This window comes from Mus pahari, chromosome 22 (assembly GCF_900095145.1).
Source record: "Mus pahari chromosome 22, PAHARI_EIJ_v1.1, whole genome shotgun sequence".
NCBI lineage: Eukaryota > Metazoa > Chordata > Mammalia > Rodentia > Muridae > Mus > Mus pahari.
The window spans coordinates 6773352-6783016 of NC_034611.1; the positions used below are offsets into that span (position 1 = coordinate 6773352).

Sequence of the window (9665 nt, forward strand, 5' to 3'; positions counted from 1 at the left end):
CTTTTTAGATCAAGGAGGAAATGGTGGCCATGATATTTTGTAAGAATGCATTAATTTGTCCTTTTAGTACTAAGACGATCTGCTATACCAACATGACAAACTTAATTGTACCATATGATTATGTATTTCCTAAGAGCTGGACTAGGCAAGAGGAAATTTGAGTTTGACTTTGATTTATATATTTTCGTTATGTCACTGTGTTCCAGGCATCTACTCTGACCTATTCTGAAGGAATTAAACAAACAAAAAAATCAAATGCTCCAAATGTCCCTGAAATAATGGCATCACAGGACAAAATAAGTGTCTCTATGATGTTTTCATTTCCTAGAATTGAAGAGCAAAACTTGCTGGATCATAAGTTAGTCTCATATTCAGGACAATTGTTTTCTGCTCTGAGGGCGATTCAGTCTGTGTTACCATTCTTAGGAAATAGAAACCATAAGCCACCCTGAATCACAGCCACATTTATTTCACAACACACAATGAACAGAGCAGATCTCAAGGTTCATGCTTCGTCAGGATTACCAGCATAGTGAATAAAAGCTGTCTAGGCACACACTAAATGGCCTGAGTTGGTGCCTAGAAATTAGACCTAGGATTCTATTGCAGTGACTACTATACATCTCATGTAGAGCCTATGGGTTGTGAATGGTTGGGGAGGTCTGTCAAGTAAGGTCAAGGCAGGCCTCTGTCTGCCAGAGGCCACATAGGCAGTGGTGGCACGAAGACCCTGACACAGAAAAGTCAGTCCCATTAATGCTGAGTCTTCCCATATAGCTCTCAGGGTATGTAAGTTTTAAACATGTTTGAGAAAAAAAAAAATAGGATTTGTTTTTCGTTTTTGTTTTTTTACGTTTCTGAAGCCATTAATCTATGATGTGATATTTTTGTTACAGTAATGTATTAGCCTTGTCATGCAATGTATGACTCTGCCCCTTGATGGTTGATTATCTTCTGACCCTTCCCATTCATGTCCTCATGTAGATTGCATCATAACCTGTAGACTGGATGCATACACTTTCCTTCAAAGGCATTATTTTTTAAAATCTCTGCAAGTGAAGCTGGTAAACATTCATTATTTGCTTCATGCCGTGACTTCTTTTCTGATAAATGGCTATGAGACTATTATAGAAGTTAAAAAAGAAAAAAAAAAAAAACCTATTAACACCAGACCTTCCATATCTGAACTCCTTAAAGAATGATTCCACTAACAGAGAAAGTAAGGCCAGATTGAAAGGGAACTTCAGGGAAGGCTGGAGATGGAGTGAATGGCATGCATAGTATTTCTCTCTCCCTCTAAGGCAGTAAAGCACCAGATGTCATGCAACAAAGTCTGAGGGCACCAAGCAGCCTAGTGGGCGTGGCCAGCCAGTATGTTCAGCTTTACAAGGTTCTTGTGCTATGAAAAGAAACCACTTGGCACCATTAACTCCATATGTTAGATTTATGACTTCTTTTTTTCAGCCTGTATTTGATTTATTTAAACACTCGTAATGCTTGCCCTTGGTGCTGTTAAAAATGTAGATAAGATGTTTGCTCAGCCTCTGATTCAGGGGTTTGTCACATAGTAGGTTGATTAGTAAATATTAATAATGGGCATTAGCTGATGACTCTCAGTGCTAGTTATCATAGGAAAGGCCAATTCACGTTGATCTTCCTTGAATGAAATATTTAATGTATACAGTGGCTTTGTTCTCTAGCAAAGACAGCCAAGAAGCAATCAATGGGAAGGCCAATCCAGAGCATAGATGAAAGTGACCTAAGTCAGTGAAACTAAACTAAGACCTTAGTTCAGGCCTCATGACACAGAGCTGACAGTTACTGAAGGCCTATCAACTTCACTCATCCTCATTTTCAAATTGTCTGTCCTGGACATCTGTGGGATTGTCCGTATGCACACAGCACTTCTCTGTGCTCCTCCCTTTGGACTGTCACTGGACTCATCTTCCTCACCCCCACCTGGTGCTTAGTTTGTATCTCTGCAGCTGTAAGCCCTGGGCTCTACCTGAGAGACCAATCATTATTATGGCTCTGGCTGCTGCCTATGATATGATGACCCCTGAGCCTTCATTTCCAGTCCTGGCTCCTTCCCTTAACTTCAGTCCCAAATGTCCAAGTGGCTGCTGGACATCTCTATGTGGAGCCTGTATGCCAACTTCTCTAAAATGGTTCACCCCTTATCCTTCACCTTTTCTGCTGTGTTTCCCTATCCTCATCCATTTAAAGGAACCCAGTCACCCAGCATATCCACACCTCGTTCATTTGTCTTGGTTTAGCAACTCAAGTCTCATAGCTCTTTTCATACTCCCATCTCTCTTTCTCTCTTATTTTATGCCTCTATCACCACAACCCCTTTCTTCGCCTCTGCTTTAGTTCACTAGGCACATCAGTACCAGATTAGCCCTCCTAAAGTGCTGGACACTACACTCTTCTGACGGGTAAACGCTTTGGAAGTCTGTGACATCTCAAAAATCAAATCCAAATTCATTTGTCAGACATCCAAGGTACTCAGCAAGCTGATTCTCTGCAACTTTTTCCTTTCCCATCTTAACTCTCCTGTTGTTGCTGTTTTCCACTTCAAAACACGAGAGATCACTGTGTTTGTCCTTTACAAGGAACCCAAAGAAATATTCAAAGACTACAAAGAAATAACAGCTGTTTGGGAGATAAAAATGCTAATGGCTCTGATCTGATCATTATGCATTATATACATGGATCAAATTATCACAAACTCCCCCATAAATAGTAAAGTTTTGTGTGCTAGTTAAAAGTTTCAAAAGGCAAATGCCTGTCCAGTTAGTGTATACCATGACATGCTCACACTCATTCACTTCATCTGTACCCATTCAGGACATAATTCTTCATCCTCTCTGAATTGTTCCTACTCCCCTACCCCTCCTTCTACAGCTCCATCCCTATTGTTGGCTAAATATGCCCATAAAGGCACCCCTCTCCCACAACCTTCCTTGCCCAATTCTTCATCATCAGCCCATTAACTGTGAAGCTCACTTTTTTCGGTTACATTATATGCCTTTCATGGGACTTCATGAACAATAAATGCCCCAAAAGATTTACTACTTTGATTAGATTTGGAGATAATTCTGTTGTCTTCATGATTCTCTTTCCAACTTGTCAACAACAATTAAAATAGGAAAGGAGGATGACAGCTGGACTAAGCTTCCTCACTTCACCTCAACCTAAGTATCAAATGGTTTGATGAGTTGAGCGACTTTTACCCTCAACTACTTCTTTTTGGATAATGAGCATCTCTGAAAAGGAAACTTGGAGATAGAGAAAAATAATCAGTACTTATAATGATGTAGAAAGTAGACACATAGCAAGGTTTCTGACTTTGCAGTCTCCTAAAATGCCTTTTAATAAACTCTGTGAGATACATGTGTGTATATGTATGTATGCATATATGTATGCATGTATATATGTATGTATGTATATATGTATGTATGTATTCATGTACCACTCACCACACTGGGCCCTAAACCTCAGCCTCACATCCAGGTGAATGAGTCTACAGGCAGGCTTAGCAAGTATTCCTCAGATTTGGCAAATTCAGTGCTTCTAAGTAATATCTAGAAGAAGATGTTGTGAATTCCTTTTTGAGGATAATAATTTCTTTAACTTCTCAAACATCAAAGAAAAAGATAATTATGCTTTAAAGCCTTTACACAAGTTTCTTCATAGGTACATAAATAGAATTATGCGAACCAGACATAATTTGAATTTAAATATTTTTATTTAAAAGACCTTTAAGAGGTTGTTAAGCCTTTTAGAAAATGGTGGGCCTAGACTCCTTTAAGACTGCTAGAAGACTCCTCCACCTTTCATGCTTATTGTTTTATCCCCAAGCACAAATACAACAATCACATGCCTCTTATCAAAGAATAAAATGCTTCAAAAGTATCACATTAAGAAGGAAAGTTCCCCATCATCCCACTCCCAATAGGTCGCCATTGTTATCCACATGGTACATCTCGATGCTTTAATAACTTAATTATGTTGTGTTGACATAATGAGAATGTAGCTCCTTGGAAGGCAAAAGGCTAGAATGAACACTGCATGCCCCTGCCTTTTACTGTGATGGATTCAGCCACCAATGAGTTCATCTCCTAAAAACCTGCTTCTACAAACAGTGCTCCAATTAGGTCTCTATCAGTACATCCAAAGGACCATACACCTGCTGAACTCTTCAGGGAACCAGCTGTCCCCATGCCTTCCAGATCTGGTGACCATCAGAAAGAACATTGTCACCTCACCCCCAGTTCTTCTCCGTGATCACAGGGCTTTGTGTGTTCCATCTCCATCTGCCTCTGGGTTGTTAAGTACACTCTAGGTTAGCTGCCTATCATAAGGAAATTTGGGGGTAGCTCCAGGTTAGTCTAGGAATCTTCAGGAAAGACTTTGGGGGTTAGCTCAGTGGCAGACATTATTTGCTTAGCATGCATAAGGCTTGCAGTATATAACCCTCAAAATAATTCCATCTTTGATTTTTTATTACATCTTTACTAGTCTAATATTTACAAGCTTCACAGGTCAATATTCAGTCTACCACACTGATGAACTATCATTGCTTAGTATATATCCAACCCAACATAATTAACTTATTAAAGGATCAAGATGTACCACCATGTGGATAACAATGGAGACCTTTTGGGAGTGGGATAATGGGGAACTTTCTTTCATTTTCATTTCTTTCTTTCTTTTCTTTGTTTTTTTTTTTTTTTCATTAGAAACGTCTTTAAGTTTTTAATTAAAATTGCACTCTGGTGTGATGATTTTTAATTTGGGAACTCAATCCAAAGACAGTCTCTCCTGAGCGGTCCTCTGGCCCTGGACACACACAGAGAGACTGGGAGCCTGTCAGACAGTCAGAACAGGGATGGGGCAGTAAGTACCCATTCCTCAGAGGGCAGCCAAATCTTCACACCTAGATGGTGACAGGGTGACAAGTTTCAGAGTCAACAAGAGGCCACCACCAGCAGAGATGAAAATTGTCTACCAGTAATGGGGTAGAAAAGTCCATGATTCTGAGGACCCTGCTGGGACCACCTCCTTTGGCGGTGGGGCTTCCTAATGGCTGGCACGCCTTCTCACGGTGCAGCAGAGCCACCCGACTGCACACTTGCTCCATCTATGAATATCCTTTTGTTCCCCTCAATTGGGAAGAGAAAGAGGTGTTGGCAAGGACTGTGAGCCTTGCCTCTGACAGGAGCACAAACATTAGCTAAATTTATGTTCATATATATATATTAGTTATATATTAATAAGAGGGGGAAAAAACTTTCCCAAAGAGAAACTCCTGAAGAGTCCAAGTGGCTCAGGACGTTTACTGTCCCCCTACCCACGACCCACAAAAAATTCTCTTATAAAATCTTCCAGTGTGATCTTGAAGACACCCCCCCCTCGCCCTCTTGCGTTCCCCCTCCCAGCCCTCTTCTGTGTCCCCACAACCCTGGACTGCCCCCAGCTCCAGCCCAGTGGCATTCAGTCTCATCTCTGGTCATCCAGGGTGGCCATGGCTTTCTGAGGGGCGCCCCCCTGTGATGCTCCAGGGGGCCACGTGGGCTGTGGGCAGTGGAGATGGAAGGTGTTGTGGGAAGAGGGCAGGATCCAGGGCACCTGGTGATTGGGTGGGGATGTGGCCCAGAAGGGGCTGAAGTGTGCAGGGGGGTTGCAGGCCACAGTTGCCACGGGGCTGCTGCTGCTGCTTTGCAGCCCCTCAGAGGTTCAAAGCTTGGGGAACACCGCCAGTGAAGTTGGGTGGTGTAGCTGGAGGTACCCATCATCTGCGAGTGGTGGTGACTGTTGGGAAAGTTGATTTCTTGAAAGAACACGCTTAGGGCAGTCTCAAACTGCCTGTGCACTGCTTACAGCAGTTACTGCACCTGGTCGACCACATAGCCCATGGCCAGCACGAAGGAACGAACTGGTCGATCACGACCTGGTGTTGCAGCTCGCTGCAGCTTGTTCTTGTCCGTCTATGTTCAGCGATATTGGGGAGACTTCTAGCAATCTTAAAGACGCCAACAGTGCCCAGCCAGGTCTCTCTACTCTGTGTTCTGAGGCACTAATTCCCACTCTCCCTTGCATCCAGCTCAGCTGCTCCCCCTTCACTCATCTGTGTAATTTGGACTGAAAACACACATCACGAAATTACATCCAACTTCGATTAGTTCAGCTTCAAAGTCCCTGCCGTTCCCTCGGTTTGCAGGCTGTTTTTTCCCAATTTCCTTCCTCAAAGGCTGGAGACGTTTCCAGAAGGAAAGGGGCAAGGAGAACAGATTTTTTTTTTTTCTTTTCTGACCTGGTCTCTGAGATTTTTTTCCACTTTATTGCTGAATTTCTTCTCCTGCTCAGCAATATCCCACTAGCACCCGAGACATGTGCTTCTTACTCTCTGTGGAGTCTTGTCTTGGCTGCGTGTCACTGGGTCACTGTCTTGGCAGATGCCTTTGTATACAGGTGTTGGCTTTTTCAGATATTGTGATGAGCAAGCTGGGAAAATGGCCCATTTCTCCCAAAGTCTTAAAGCTGATGTTTTCTCTTTTTACCCCATTGTATCGCTAGAGTCCAATCACGAGGGCAAAACACACGCCCTTCCTAGGAATTAATCATCTGCTCTCTTTCTTTAGCATCCGTTTCTTTATAAAGTTTTTAAAGGTCTAATGTCGGATAAGAAAAGCAGATGTTTGAAATTGGACAGGAATGGTGTTTCTGACTAGAGGAGACAGCGTTACCACGGAGTACAAATTCATAAGCTGTAAACCATTGTGTCACTATTGTGTCCTGTCTGTCTGTACCCATAAAGGTGTTTGTAGTTGTGTGGCAGGGAACATTTTCCATTGTTGTTGTGAAATGGCCAAATGTTTTTACGTGGATATGTAATCAGGCACTTGATTAAGTCAGCTCGACTTGGCTTGTTCCTAAGTGCACTTACTGTTCTGTTTAACTATGGAGCTAAACACAGCTGGTACACGGGATGTGGCTGGAATACTCTAGGAAAGTGGGAAATGGAAATCTGTTAAAATTTTCCCGTGACATCTTCCTTGGGAGCCGGGGAGGGGGACAGTGGCAGTGTTCTCGCTGCAGAAGCATGAGGACCTGAGTTCAGATCCCCAGCACCCTCCTAAAACCAGATGTGCCTATGATCTCAGCACTGGTAGGCAGATCTCAGGGGCTTAATAGCTTACTCGGGGTTCTCTGACCCGCTAGCCTATATGAAACTACAAGTAAGACATAGCATCTCAAAAGATAAGATGAAACTCAAAGTTGACCTCTGGCTTCTACACAAGCAAGCACACTCACATACCAAGCACACTCACATACCAAGCACACTCACATACCAAGCACACTCACATACCCACATACCACACACACACACACACACACACACACACACACACACCTTCCTGTTAATCACAGTATAGGGTAGAGCTAGTTTTCCATGAGGACAATCGCTGTAGCTGATTAGAGCTTCAAAAGGGGAAGGGCTAACAAATGAATCTTCGGCAACAGCAGTAAGCTCTCTTAGCTACCAAGTTGAGGCAGCTTTCTATCCCAGTCCCTAGTTGTTGACCTTTAGGGGAGCACACAAGCTAGAGGCTGAATTTATCATCAATGGGTCCATGCCTACATAGTGGAGTTTCCATAGGAACTCCTAAGTGGTTGGAGAGCTTCCAGGTCAGGGGGCACTTAGAGGAACTCAGAGGTTGCAAAAGGACATAGAAGTTCTGCAGTCCCCACTGGCACTCCAATGACCCATCCTCCTTTTGGTTTTTTGTTTGTTTGTTGTTTTTTGGTTTTCTATCTCACCCATCCTAAATTGAATGTTTTATAATGTCACTTCCTGAGCCTTGAACTATTCTAGCAAATAACTAAACCTGAGAAGGGTGTCATGAAATCTCTGATTATAAGTACCCAGAAGTATGAGAGGCCCAGGAGTTGCTACTGGCACCTGAAGAAACAGCAGGCTTGCAGGAGTCGTCACAAGTATTTTAATAGAGGTCAGTTGTTAGGTTCCATTTTTGGCAACTTAAAGAGGATTTAATCTGGAAAAGGTGTCTTTCCCCCTCCCCCCTCAACCCTTTATTCATTTGATTTAGACAGGGCTTTAACAAGCACATGGATTTTAAGATTCCCAAATGATACTAGGGAGCCATCATGGACAGAAAGGATCCCAGCATCGCTAGAGTACAGGGAGTATTCAGCCAACATGTCTGGAATTGAATATTATGGCTCCTCTGCTTCTAAAGTCCGTTTCTAGTCAGTCCAATCTGAGAGCTGTGCTTTAGCCAGTCAAATAAGCAACAGTGCTACAGAATAAAGGCAGAGCTTATGTTGGGTTAGGATTAGGATTAGGATACCAAAGACCCCTCTGTTCTTTGGAAAATCATGACTGCCCAAGCATCATCAGCTCATAATTCTAGCCTGCCACCTTACACCTTGCACACATAGGAATAAGTCCCTGTTTCAATTACCCCCAGCTTCTGGCACCCTCCATCCTGTGTGTCTTTAGAATAGAGGCAGACAGTGATCAAATCATGGTTAACTGGTATACCATCACTTTCTGTGCGATGTTTTGTTTGTAGAAAATAAGCATGACTATTGTGAAAATTCAAATTTAAAGATAGTTTGAATATTTTGATGACAATCTTTCGGTGAACCTCATTTCTGGGTAAGACTTTTAGCCTTGAGATTTTAAACAATGTTTATATATTAGTTCTGATATTAGTTATTTGAATTTGGAGCTTCATAAAGTTTGACTTGTACCATGCTTTTGTAATAGTTGCTGGCACACCTATGTTGCAGCTAGTTCCTCTCCAGAGTAAGAACAGCAGAGAATAATCAGTAACTGAATGCGATTATAAATCAGGAATGTACACAGCAGTTAGTTAAATCTAGAAAACTGAAGTCGCTTTCCACTGTTCATAAACTGCAAAAACTAGTCTTCTCTTGGAGTTAAGAAAGGCCATCCAGAGACTGTCCCACCTGGGGATCCATCCTATATACAGTCACTAAACCCAGACACTACTGTGGACGCCAACAAGTGTGTGACAAGAGCCTGATATAGCTGTCTCCTGAAAGGCTCTGCCAGTGCCTGACAAATACAGAGGTGGATGCTCTCAACCAATCATTGGACTGAGCACAATCTCCCCAGTGGAGGAGCTAGAGAAAGGACGAAAGGAGCTGAAGGGGCTTGCAGCACCATAGGAGGAACAACAATATGAGCTAACCAGGGACTAAACCACCAACCAAAGAGTACACATGGAGGGACCCATGGCCCCAGCTGTATGTGTAGCAGAGGATGGCCTTGTTGGACATCTATGGGAGGAGAGGCCCTTGGCCCTGAGAAAGCTGGATGCCCCAGTGTAGCAGAATGCCAGGACAGGGATGCGGGAGTGGGTAGGTTGGTGAGCAGGGGGAGGGGGGAGGAGGGAGGGGGGAGGTTTCAGAGAGGAAACTAGGAAAGGGAATAACATTTAAAATGTAAATAAAGAAAATATCTAATAAAAAAGCAAAACCAGTACAAAAAAAGGATTCATAAAGTTAAATGATGAGTAGAGTTCCCCAGCGTTATCAGAATAATGATAAGAAAGAGAGAGGGGGGAAGGAAGGAAGAAAAAAAAGAAAGAAAGAAAGAAAGAAAGAAA

At 42.8% G+C, this 9665-nt stretch overlaps 1 protein-coding gene and 1 pseudogene across 1 annotated transcript in view; one reads left to right on the forward strand and one right to left on the reverse strand.

The window, feature by feature from the left end:
* Positions 1-9665, forward strand: part of Cpa6 (carboxypeptidase A6) — a 339381-nt gene that overhangs the window by 19870 nt on the left and 309846 nt on the right. The gene's annotated exons all lie outside the window — the stretch shown is intronic.
* On the reverse strand, positions 5506-6571 carry LOC110338992 (annotated as a pseudogene).